The 12,815-nt window shown below is 46.6% G+C and overlaps 2 non-coding genes and 1 pseudogene across 2 annotated transcripts; all 3 read left to right on the top strand.

The window, feature by feature from the left end:
• Window positions 1-227: 227 nt before the first annotated feature.
• On the top strand, window positions 228-2,040 carry LOC149191800 (18S ribosomal RNA). Its single transcript, XR_016255394.1, has one exon. It is a non-coding gene; the product is annotated as an 18S ribosomal RNA (ribosomal RNA).
• Window positions 2,041-4,720: 2,680 nt separating this feature from the next.
• LOC149191799 (5.8S ribosomal RNA) lies at window positions 4,721-4,874 on the top strand. The gene has a single exon (XR_016255238.1). It is a non-coding gene; the product is annotated as a 5.8S ribosomal RNA (ribosomal RNA).
• A 270-nt stretch (window positions 4,875-5,144) lies between these two features.
• LOC149191798 (25S ribosomal RNA) lies at window positions 5,145-7,512 on the top strand (annotated as a pseudogene).
• The last annotated feature ends 5,303 nt before the right edge of the window (window positions 7,513-12,815 follow it).

Genomic DNA, 12,815 nt, shown 5'->3' with positions numbered 1-12,815 from the left:
GGTCGTGGCTGCAAACTCTAGAGTGGCCTTGGTGCGTTGTGGCTCGGCAGGTCTGCCCATTTGTTCGCCATGTCCTTGGCATGTTGCGTGTGCTTCCTTCTTGGGATGCAAGAGGTGCAAGGCATAAAAGTTTTACATGATATTTTGACGTCTCTTTGACTTGATGGGTGTTCAGGCTGGCTCTCGGTAAGAGAGCACCTGGAATTCCCTTTGAAGCGGGAGGGTGCTACCTGGTTGATCCTGCTAGTAGTCATATGCTTGTCTCAAAGATTAAGCCATGCATGTCTAAGTATGAACTAATTCAAACTGTGAAACTGCGGATGGCTCATTAAATCAGTTATAGTTTTTTTGATGGTACCATACTACTCGGATAACTGTAGTAATTCTAGAGCTAATACGAGCACCAAGTCCCGACTCCTTGGAAGGGATGCATTTTTTAGATAAAAGCCCGGTGCGGGCTTGCCCGCTTCTCCGGTGAATCATGATAACTCGACGGATCGCACAGCCCTTGTGCTGGTGATGCTTCATTCAAATTTCTGCCCTATCAACTTTCGATGGTAGGATAGAGGCCTACCATGGTGGTGATGGGTGACGGAGAATTAGGGTTCGATTCCGGAGAGGGAGCCTGAGAAATGGCTACCACATCCAAGGAAGGCAGCAGGAACATAAATTACCCAATCCTGACATGGGGAGGTAGTGACAATAAATAACAATACTGGGCTCATCGAGTCTGGTAATTGGAATGAGTACACTCTAAATACCTTAACGAGGATCCATTGGAGGGCAAGTCTGGTGCCAGCATCCGCGGTAATTCCAGCTCCAATAGCGTATATTTAAGTTGTTGCAGTTAAAAATCTCGTAGTTGGATCTTGGGTCGTAAGGGTCGGTCCGCCTACTCGGTGTGCACCTGCCCTTCTGTCCCTTTTGTCAGCGGCGTGCTCCTGGCCTTAATTGGCTGGGTCGCAGTTCCGGCTTTGTTACTTTGAAAAAATTAGAGTGCTCAAAGCAAGCTTATGCTCTGAATACATTAGCATGGAATAACATGATAGGAGTCTAGTCCTATTGTGTTGGCCTTCGGGACCGGAGTAATGATTAATAGGGACTGTCGGGGGCATTCGTATTTCATTGTCAGAGGTGAAATTCTTGGATTTATGAAAGACGGACCACTGTGAAAGCATTTGCCAAGGATGTTTTCATTAATCAAGAACGAAAGTTGGGGGCTCGAAGACGATCAGATACCGTCCTAGTCTCAACCATAAACGATGCCGACCAGGGATTGGCGGATGTTGCTCTAAGGAATCCGCAAGCACCTTCTGAGAAATCAGAGTGTTTAGGTTCCGGGGAGAGTATGGTCGCAAGGCTAAAACTTAAAGGAATTGAGGGAAGGGCACCACCAGGAGTGGAGCCTGCGGCTTAATTTGACTCAACACGGGGAAACTTACCAGGTCCAGACATAGTAAGGATTGACAGATTGAGAGCTCTTTCTTGATTCTATGGGTGGTGGTGCATGGTCGTTCTTAGTTGGTGGAGTGATTTGTCTGGTTAATTCCGATAACGAACGAGACCTCAGCCTACTAACTAGCTACGCGGAGGTTCCCCTTCGCAGCCAGCTTCTTAGAGGGACTATGGCCGTTTAGGCCATGGAAGTTTGAGGCAATAACAGGTCTGTGATGCCCTTAGATGTTCTGGGCCGCACGCATGCTACACTGATGCAGCCAACGAGTTTTTATTCCTAGTTCGAGAGGTTCGGGAATTCTTCTCAAATTGCATCGTGATGGGGATAGACCATTGCAATTATTAGTCTTCAACGAGGAATTCCTAGTAAGCGCGTGTCATCAACTTGTGTTGACTATGTCCCTGCCCTTTGTACACACCACCCGTCGCTCCTACCGATTGAATGATCCGGTGAAGTGTTCAGATTGCATCGACGATGGTGGTTCGCCGCCGTCAATGTCATGAGAAGTTCATTGAACCTTATCATTTAGAGGAAGGAGAAGTCGTAACAAGGTTACCGTAGGTGAACCTGTGGTAGGATCATTGATAGCAGGGGTTTTCTTTTTTGGTTCGGGTTGGTTGGGTTTCAATTGCAATGTGGGACTTTGTGGTGCGTCTCTAGGGGAGCGGGTTTGGTGTTTGGCGGGAACATTGTTGGTTGCTTGTCTCAAGGTAACTACGCTTGTTTTTTCGTGTGTGCTTGCAAGCCATGCTTGTGCTTGTCCCACCCATCCTTTGTTTTTCTTCCCCCCAATGTGTTTCTGCAGGGGGTCCGGAAGCTTGTTTCTTGGGAGCCCTTCCGACGATCTGTTCGGCCGGGCATGGTTGCTGCAGAGTTGAGGTGCTTGGTAAATACGATGGATAAATTCGGACTCATTCGTAGTGGCGGTGCTCGGTCTTTTGTTCGTTGGAAGGCATGGGCCAAGGGTGTGGGCTTCCATAGTTGGTTCTCTCGAAAAGGCAGTGACGGTTGATGTGTTGCTTGGGTGAGCTTTTTCGCTGGTGGTTGGGTCGAGGGAGTGGTTGCGCACGCGCCTGGTATCTCAAACCTTCTGTGAGGCGAGATTGTTGGTCTGCGGTCAGTATGGGATGGATGAAGAGCGGTTCAACCCATTGGGCTGGCCACCCTAGTCCCTCCCGACCGTTCCTCGACATACCCTCGCGGAGGGGTTGGGTGTCGAGGTAATGAAAAACCCATCCCTCGATCTGAGCTCCATCGAGATCGAAATTTTCTCCTTCGACAGGCATGAGGGTGGAAATCTTATCTCGTGCCTTTGTCATTGAGGGAATTCCTCATCCTCTTGTGACCCACTCCCCTTCTGAGGGAAAAATAAGTAGCAGGTCATGTCTTTGTTCCTCCCTTTGGATTGTGGGTTTTTTGTGGGACTTGCGTCATTTCTTTGTTTCGTGGTGTGCGCTTTGCGAACGTCCCTCTCTCTAGTGGCCTTGCACCATCGATGTATTTGTGGCCCGCGACTTTCTCCAGCATTGAGTGTCGGCCCATGACAACTCCTCTTTGGAGTTTTATTCTTTGACCCCCGTTGACTCTCTTTCTGGAAAGGTTGTTGGGTGTTTTGTACATGGAGGGGTGCAATGGTGGGGTGGGTTTGTGTTATTGGCAGCAGTCTAATTGTCGTTTGAAGCCTTGTGCGGCTAGGTTGGGGGGTTGTTTGCCTCTCAGTGACGTGCTCCAGACACTGGTCTCATCGTGGCCCTTGTCTTTCCTATTGGTCAATTTTAGGTTGTGATTTATTTGCTTGGTTGTTTGCTATGTTGTAAAGCTGGAAAGGGTTTTGTGTTGAATGCATGTGGGAGGGTGTGAAGAGGTGAGACGCTTTTTTGATTGGGTGCCTTGTTTGATTTCTTTTTGGTTAGTGGACATCTACTCAGCGTGCTGTTGATCTTCTCTCTTTTCTTGGGATCATGGTTTCTTTGGTGTTGTTTTCTTCCCTTCTTCCTTTTGCCCCTAGCTTTACGGAGGAGAGGTGGGATTGTTGTGGATTGGTTTTCGGGAAGGATGAAAAGCAGTGTGAGTTCCCAGGGTGGCCACCCTAGTCCTTCTCGATCGCCGTCCCCTGCAGTTCCCCCTTTTTTCGAAGGCGCGGGGTTTGGGAAGCTTGTTCTCTGTTTGAGCCTCCCCTTGTGTGCCGGTAGCCACGCTTGATATCTCTTTCTTTCCTGTTGTTTTCTTCCCTTCTTGCTTTTGGCCCCTTGGCTTTATGGAGAAAAGGTGGGATTGTTGTGGATTGGTGTTCAGGAAGGACGAAAAGCAGTGCGAGTTCCGAGGGTGGCCACCCTAGTCCTTCTCGATCGCCGTCCCCGGTAGTTCCCCCCCTTTTGTGAAGGCACAGGGGTGGGGAAGCTTGTTCTCTGTTTCTGCCTCCCCTTGTGAGCTAGTGGACGCGTTTGATATCTCTCTTTCTTTCATGTTGTTTTCTTCCCTTCTTCCTTTCGGCCCCTAGCTTTACGAAGAAAAGGTGGGATTGTTGTGGATTGGTGTTCGAGAAGGACGAAAACCAGTGCGAGTTCCCAGGGTGGCCACCCTAGTCCTTCTTGATCGTCGTCCCCTGCAGTTCCCCCCTTTTTGCGAAGGCACGGGGTTGGGGAAGCTTGTTCTCTATTTGAAGCCTCCCCTTGTGAGGCGGTAGCCACAGTTGATATATCCCCTTCTCTCTTGTTTGTTTTCTTCTTCCCTTCTTCCTCATGGCCCCTAGCGTTATGGAGAAAAGGTGGGATTGTTGTGGATTGGTGTTCCGGAAGGACGAAACCCAGTGCGAGCTCTCGGGGTGGCCACCCTAGTCCTTCTTGATCATCGTCCCCTTCAGTTCCCCCCTTTAGTTCCCGAAGGCACGGGGCTTTGGGAGGCTTGTGCCTTGTTTGTGCTTTGTTTTCTACCCTTTTCTTCCTTTCGGTCCCTAACTCTACAAAGAAAAGGGGGAATCATTGTGGGCTGGTGTCAGGGAAGGGATAAAAGCAGTGCGAGCTCCCGGGGTGGCCACCCTAGTCCTTCTCGATTGCTGTTCCATGCATTTCCCCCCTTTTTGTGAGGGCGTGGGGCTGGGGGAGATTGTCCTCTGTTCGAGCCTCCCCCTGTGAGGGGGTTAGACACCTTTGTTTCTCTTTCTCTCATGTGTTTTTCCTCCTTTTTCCCCTTGGCCTTACATTTGTTGTGGGGGGTGCCCCTATTCAGTTTTGTGGCCGATTTTTCAGTAATACACGTGGAAACGACTCTCGGCAATGGATATCTCGACTCTTGTTACGATGAAGAACGTAGCGAAATGCGATACTTAGTGTGAATTGCAGAATCCCGTGAATCATTGAGTTTTTGAACGCAATTTTCACCCGAGGCCTCGGTCGAGGGCACGTCTGTCTGGGCGTCGCATCGCATTCAAACGCGCTCCCTGCAATATGCTAGGGAGCAGCGGAGCTAGTCGTCTGTTCCCCATGCGGTGCAGTCGGCTGAAATACCTCAAGTGATGTTTCGTGGCGTGCGTCGGTGAGCGGTGATCTTTTCCCCTTGGATGGGCAGTCGGCGTTAGTCGATGCGAGCTTTGTGTGGCATCGCTTGAACTTGCTTTGCTCTCTCTTGTCCTCCCATGGGGTAGGGCGGATTTAGCTCCAACTTTGCGACCCCAGCTCAGGCGAGAACACACGCTGAGTTTAAGCATATAATTAAGTGGAGGAAAAGAAACTTACAAGGATTCCCCTAGTAGCGGTGAGCGAACCAGGAAGAGCCCAGCATGAAAATCGGGTGGCGGAACTGCCTGAATAGTAGTCTGTAGAAGTGTCCTCAGCGAAGGACCTGGGCCAAGTCCCCTGGAAGGGGGCGCCTGAGAGGGTGACAGCCCCGTCGGCTCGGGACCCTGCCGCATCATGAGGCATTGTCGGCGAGTCGAGTTGTTTGGGAATGCAGCCCTAATTGGGTGGTAAATTCCGTCCAAGGCTAAATACGGGCGAGAGACCGATAGCGAACAAGTACCGCGAGGGAAAGATGAAAAGGACTTTGAAAAGAGAGTTAAAGAGTGCTTGAAATTGCCGGGAGGGAAGCGGATGGAGGCTGTCGATGTGTCTCGGTCGGATGTGGAACGGCTCAGGCTGGTCCGCCGCTTGACTTGAGGTGCAAACCAACACAGGCTGTTGCATTGTCACAAGCGCGGGTGGATTACTGCATGTCGGTTTGCCGCTGCGGTGTTCGAGGAACGAAGCGTGTGCCCTTGTGGCAGGCCGTGTGCACCTGCGCGCTCGTGGTGTTGGTTGGCGGGCTTTCCATTCAACCTGTCTTTAAACATGAACCAAGGAGTCTAACATGTGTGCGAGTCGGCGGGTTTGAAAACATGCGAGGCGCAAGGAAGCTGACGGGCGAGATCCCCTCTCTAGGGGTACATCGTCGATCGACCTTGAGCTTATGCGAAGGGTTCGAGTTCGAGCATACCTGTTGGGACTCGAAAGATGGTGAACAATGCCTGAGCAGGGTGAAGCCAGAGGAAACTCTGGTGGAGGCTCGTAGCGATACTGACGTGCAAATCGTTCATCTGACTTGGGTATAGGGGCGAAATATTAATCGAACCATCTAGTAGCTGGTTTCCTCCGAAGATTCCCTCAGGATAGCTGGAGCTCATGCGCGAGTTTTATCGGGTAAAGCAAATGATTAGAGGCATTGGGGGTGTAATGCCCTCGACCTATTCTCAAAATTTAAATAGGTAAGAGGGTGTGGCTGCTCCATTGAGCCGCGCCGTGGAATTGAGAGCTCCAAGTGGGCCATTTTTGGTAAGCAGAACTGGCGATGCGGGATGAACCGAAAGTCGAGTTACAGTGTCGAATTGCACGCTAACCTAGATCCCACAAAGGGTGTTGTTTGATTAAGATAGTAGGACAGTGGTCATGGAAGTCGGAATCCGCTAAGGAGCATGTAACAACTCACCTGCCAAATCAACTAGCCCCGAAAATGGATGGCGCTGAAGCGCGCAACCTATACTCGACCGTCGGAGCAATTGCCTAGCTCCGATGAGTAGGAGGACATGGGGGTTGTTGAGAAACCTTGGGCGCGAGCATGGGTGGATCGGCCCCCGGTGTAGATCTTGGTAGTAGTAGCAAATATTCAAATGAGAACTTTGAAGACTGAAGTGGGGAAAGGTTCCATGTGAACAGCACTTGGACATGGGTTAGTCGATCCTAAGAGATGGGGAAGCCTTGTATCAAGGGTGCACTCTACACGAGCATCGAAAGGGAATCGGGTTAATATTCCCGAACCGGGACATGGCGGCGGGCGGCAACGTTGGGAAATCCGGAGATGTCGTCGGGGGCCCCGGGAAGAGTTATCTTTTCTTTTTAACAGCTTTCCCACCCTGGAATCGGTTCACCCGGAGATAGGGTCCAACAGCTGGAAGAGCACCCCACGTCTTGCGGTGTCCACTGTGCCCTTAGCGACCCTTGAAAATCTGGAGGACCAAGTACTGTTCATGCCCGGTCGTACTCATAACTGCATCAGGTCTCCAAGGTGAACAACCTCTGGTCAATAGAACAATGTAGGTAAGGGAAGTCGGAAAAATGGATCTGTAACTTTGGGAAAAGGATTGGCTCTGAGGGCTGGGCTTAGGGGTCTGCACCCTCAACTCGTGGGTTGTCGGCATTCTTCCCGAGCTGCTCTCGCGGTGAGGGTGGGCAGTCGCATGCCGATTGGGCTACGAGCGTAGAATGCCCCCTGCCGGGGGCTTTTCCCTAGCCGTCGAACAGTCGACTCAGAACTGGTATGGACAAGGGGAATCTGACTGTTTAATTAAAACAAAGCATTGTGATGGTTCCTGCGGATGCTAACGCAATGTGATTTTTGCCCAGTGCTCTGAATGTAAAAGTGAAGAAATTCAACCAAGCGCTTGTAAACTGTGGGAGTAACTATGACTCTCTTAAGGTAGCCAAATGCCTCGTCATCTAATTAGTGATCCGCATGAATGGATTAATGAGATTCCCATTGTCGCTATCTACTATCTAGCAAAACCATAGCCAAGGGAACGGGCTTGGCAGAATCTGCGGGGAAAGAAGACCCTGTTGAGCTTGACTCTAGTCCGTGTTAGAAAATTATATATTACGGAGCAATGGAACACATAATTTGCAGAAATATAAACACAGAAAACACACAAAACAAGAGAGACACAGATATACGTGGTTCACCCAGTTTGGGCTACATCCACCCCGAACAGCCAGTCCTTCCTTTCTATTATCCAGCAAAATGAAGAGACACAACCTACAACAAATCCGCTGTAATATCCTCTGTTTTCTCTCACAGTCTCACCTCTCTGTTTCTCGCTCACTGAATACACATCTATCTCACAGCCTCAAGTACAATACCCTCATACAAAGAGAGGGGTTGCCTTCTAGGGCAAAAAACCCTAAACTAAACATAAGTTCTACCGTCAGATCATCCGCCTAATGAACGGCCCAGATTGACTAGAAATCACTATACTTTTACAAGGCAATTTTACAGCTGTTTTTAGCTTCGGGGCCGCTGCCCCCGAAACCCCCCGCCAGGGGGGGGCTCCCAAAGGTCGCAGCCGCCCCCCCCTGGACCCCCCCTGCAGTGAACATTTTACGGGCGGCGTTGCCGCCCCCATTTCGAACTGGGGTCCTATGTGGCGCTACCTTTGAATATAGAAGATAATCAGGCTCCACACCCAACAATCTCCCACATGGAGACTGATTGTAGCAACTCCACCGCTGCTCCATTTGTTGGACAATGAATCCTCTTTGGACCTGGCTGTTTCTCATCTTCATCGTCATCCTTGAAGACCAACTGAAACTGAGCATATTCTCAGTTTCTCCCTGGTTACAGCTTTTGTTAGCATATCTGCAGGATTCTGGCTAGTGTGTATCTTTTCCAGCTTCAACTCTCCATCTTCCAACACTGATCGTATGAAATGGTACTTGAGCTGTATGTGTTTAGTCCTGGAATGAAACGTTGAGTTCTTTGCAAGATGAATGGCACTTTGGCTATCACTGTATAACGTGCCCATATCATGCTCCTTACCCAATTCACCCATAAACCTTTGTAACCAAATCATTTCTTTACTAGCCTCCGTAGCAGCAACATACTCTGCTTCTGTTGTTGAAAGTGCAACAACACTTTGGATTTTTGAAACCCAACTAACAGTTGTTCCTCCAACAGTAAATACATATCCTGTAGTGCTCCTCCTGTTATCTTTATCACCTGCCATATTTGCATCAACATATCCTTGTAGGGAGATGTTTGAACCACCAAAGCATAATGCTTGATTTGTGGTACCTTTCAAATATCTGAGAATCCATTTTACTGCCATCCAATGTTCCTTTCCTGGATTGTTCATGTACCTACTTACAACTCCCACTGCATGTGCAATATCAGGCCTTGTGCAGACCATTGCATACATTAAGCTTCCAACTGCTGATGCATATGGAACTTTAGACATATAATCCATGTCTTTTTGGGTCTTTGGGCACATTTCCTTGCTAAGTTTGAAATGGATAGCAAAAGGTGTACTAACTGGTTTTTCATTGTGCATGTTAAATCTTTTCAACACCTTTTCTATGTACTCATTCTGAGACAATGTTAATTTACGATTTTTCCTGTCTCTAGTTATTCTCATACCAAGGATTTGTTTCGCAGCTCCCAAATCCTTCATTGCAAATGAATTTGCCAATTTTCTTTTGAGAACATTTATTTCCTGCATGTTAGATCCTGCAACAAGCATGTCATCTACATACAATAACAATATAATATAGTTGCCATCATTTTGCTTTTTCAAATAAACACAATGATCAGAGTGACATCTAGTATAACCTTGTTCAGACATAAACTTGTCAAATTTTAGATACCACTGCCTTGGAGCCTGTTTTAAGCCATACAAGCTCTTCTTCAACCTGCACACTAGTTTCTCCTTCCCTTTCACCTCATATCCTTGTGGCTGCTGCATATATATCTCTTCCTCCAAATCCCCATGGAGAAAGGTTGTCTTTACATCTAACTACTCAAGATGCAAATCTTCAGCTGCTACAAGACTTAAAATAGTTCTGATTGAAGTCGTTTTAACAACAGGAGAAAATATTTCATCAAAATCAATACCTTTCTTCTGTGCAAACCCCTTCACCACAAGTCTAGCTTTATACCTCTGTTTTCCTCCATCTTCTTCCTTCAGCCTGTAAACCCATTTATTCTTCAATGTAGTTTTTCCTACAGGCAACCTGACTAAATCCCAAGTCTGATTATGCATTAAGGAGTCCATCTCTTCTTCCATGGCTACCTCCCACTTCTTCCTGCTTTCAACCTGCATTACTTCTTCATAACATTCGTGTTCACCGGAATCAGTCAGCAATAAATAATATAATGAAGGAGAGTATCGTTCAGGGGGTCTACTTATCCTGGTAGATCTTCTAACACCACTTTCAGGTGTTTCGGGTGCCTGTTGTTGTTGTGGTGGTTGCTGTTGTTGTGGTTGTTGATTATTATTATTATTTTCAGGCACCTTTACTTTTTCAGTGATTTCATCAAAAACTGCGTATTCCTTGTTTTCCTTTTCCTGTTTCTTTTCCTGCAACTGATTCTTATACAAGACCTTTTCATTGAATATTACATCTCTGCTCCTAATGATTTTGTGATTTTCGTAATCATATAAGCGATAACCAAAATCATTAACACCATATCCAATAAAGGTACATTTCTTTGACTTTGCCTCAAGCTTTGTTCTATTTTCTTTATCAATATGGACAAAGGCCTCACAACCAAAAGGCTTTAAAATAGAGTAGTTTACCTTTTTACCTATCCATGCTTCCTCTGGAATACCACCATCCAAGGAACTTGAAGGCCCTCTGTTTATTAGATAAACAGCAGTATCTACGGCATCTGCCCAAAACTGTAAAGGCAATCCTGCATGCAATCTCATGCACCTTGCACGCTCCATGATTGTTCTGTTCATCCTTTCTGACACACCATTTTCTTGTGGTGTTCTTGGAACTGTCTTCTCTCTGCAAATTCCATGCTCTGAACAGTACCTATCAAACTCTTTGCTGCAATATTCACCTCCATTGTCTGATCTAAGACACTTCAATTTCTTTCCTGTCTCAATCTCAACCAAAGCTTTCCATTTCTTGAAAGTATCAAATACATCAGATTTATTCTTAATACAATAAATCCAAGTTTTTCTAGTTGCATCATCAATAAAAGTAACATAATAACGAGAGCCACCAAGAGATGATACCTGAGCAGGTCCCCATACATCTGTATGCACAAGCTCTAATTTTTCATTCTTCTTTTCTTTCCCAACTCTGAGAAATCTGACTCTCTTTTGTTTTCCATAAATGCAATTCTCACAGAAGTCCAAATCAACATTCTTCAAACCCAGCAACAAATTCCTTGAGTGAAGAATCTTCATCCCCTTTTCACTCATGTGTCCGAGCCTATGATGCCATAATGCTGCATCTGCTCCTTTGGAAGTTAAAGCATTAACAGAGTTAGAAATACCATTGCATAAATACAATGTACCAACCTTTTCGCCTTTTACTATTACCAGGGCTCCTTTGGTGACCTTCCAAGCTTTATCTGTGAAAGTTGTCACACAACCTTCACCGCCTAACTGCCCTGTTGAAATCAGATTTTTCTTTAGATCTGGAACATGCCTTACCTCCTTTAATAGCCATTGGTTTCCATTCTGCTGTTTTACAAGAACCTTACCCATTCCAACGATTTTACAGGGTTTATCATCACCCAGACGAACTTGTCCAAAATCTCCTTGAACATAGTCATGAAAGTATTTCTTATCAGGTGTGGCATGGAATGAAGCCCCTGAATCTACCACCCAGGAATCAGTAATATCTTCAAAAGAAAGAATCAAAGCATCTTGTAACACCTCACCTGTCACATTTGCTTCATGATTGTTTTCTTGCTGTGCATCTCCTTCTTTTCCCTTCCGAGATCTACAGTCTTTCTTTAGGTGTCCTTTCTTTCCACATTTCCAGCACACTATCCCCGATCTGGACTTGGATCTGCCTTTCCTTGATTTACTGCGATATCCTGAGCTCTTTCCTCTTTCCATTTTTCTTCTTCTAGACTCTGCACTCAAAGCATTTCCCGATGTCTCACCGGAGCTTTTCCGTCGCATTTCCTCGCTAAGGATAGCACCGACAACATCATCAAACTTTAAAGTACTAGATCCAAAAATGGAGTTACTAATGGCCATTACCAAACCATTCCAACTTTCTGGTAATGAGCACAAGAATAATAGAGCTCTAACTTCATCATCAAAGTTTACCCCTACGGAACTTAACTGACTTGTAACTATATTAAAATCATTTAAATGGTTTGCAACAGATCCACCTTCCGACATATTCATATTAAATAACCGTTTCATAAGAAATACCTTGTTTGAGGCTGAGGGTTTTTCATATAGTTTCGACAACGTCCACATCAAACCCTCTGTCGTGGTTTCCTTCAAAATATTGAAGGCGACTGACACAGCAAGGCACAACCGTATTGTTCCGAGTGCCTTTCTATCGAGAAGGTTCCATTCTTCGTCTTTCATACTTGTCGGCATCTTTGTTTTTCCGCCCAATGGTAGGTATAGATCTTTCTGATACAGATAATCTTCCATCTGCATCTTCCACAGCGAGAAGTTTTGGCCGTTAAATTTCTCGACCCTAAACTTACCATCTTCCGCCATTGCTCCCACTCGAACCAGGAACCCTTCTTTCCTGCGAGTTTATCAGCCAAATAGACCTTCGACTTTGATACCAGTTGTTAGAAAATTATATATTACGGAGCAATGGAACACATAAAATATTGCAGAAATATAAACACAGAAAACGCACAAAACAAGAGAGACACAGATATACGTGGTTCACCCAGTTTGGGCTACGTCCACCCCGAATAGCCAGTCCTTCCTTTCTATTATCCAGCAAAATGAAGAGACACAACCTACAACAAATCCGCTGTAATATCCTCTGTTTTCTCTCACAGTCTCACCTCTCTGTTTCTCGCTCACTGAATACACATCTATCTCACAGCCTCAAATACAATACCCTCATACAAAGAGATGGGTTGCCTTCTAGGGAAAAAAACCCTAAACTAAACATAATTTCTATCGTCAGATCATCCGCCTAATGAACGGCCCAGATTGACTAGAAATCACTATACTTTTACAAGGCAATTTTACAGCTGTTTTTAGCTTAGGGGGCGCTGCCCCCGAAACCCCCCGCTAGGGGGGGGGCTCCCAAAGGTCGCAGCCGCCCCCCCTTGGACCCCCCCTGCAGCGAACATTTTACGGGCAGCGTTGCCGCCCCCATTTCGAACTGGGGTCCTA

Source organism: Pinus tabuliformis, chromosome 2_2 (assembly GCF_031772625.1).
Source record: "Pinus tabuliformis cultivar Carrire ecotype Pingquan chromosome 2_2, CPIR1, whole genome shotgun sequence".
In the NCBI taxonomy this organism is placed as follows: Eukaryota; Viridiplantae; Streptophyta; class Pinopsida; order Pinales; family Pinaceae; genus Pinus; species Pinus tabuliformis.
This window is presented reverse-complemented; position numbering and strand designations above follow the sequence as displayed.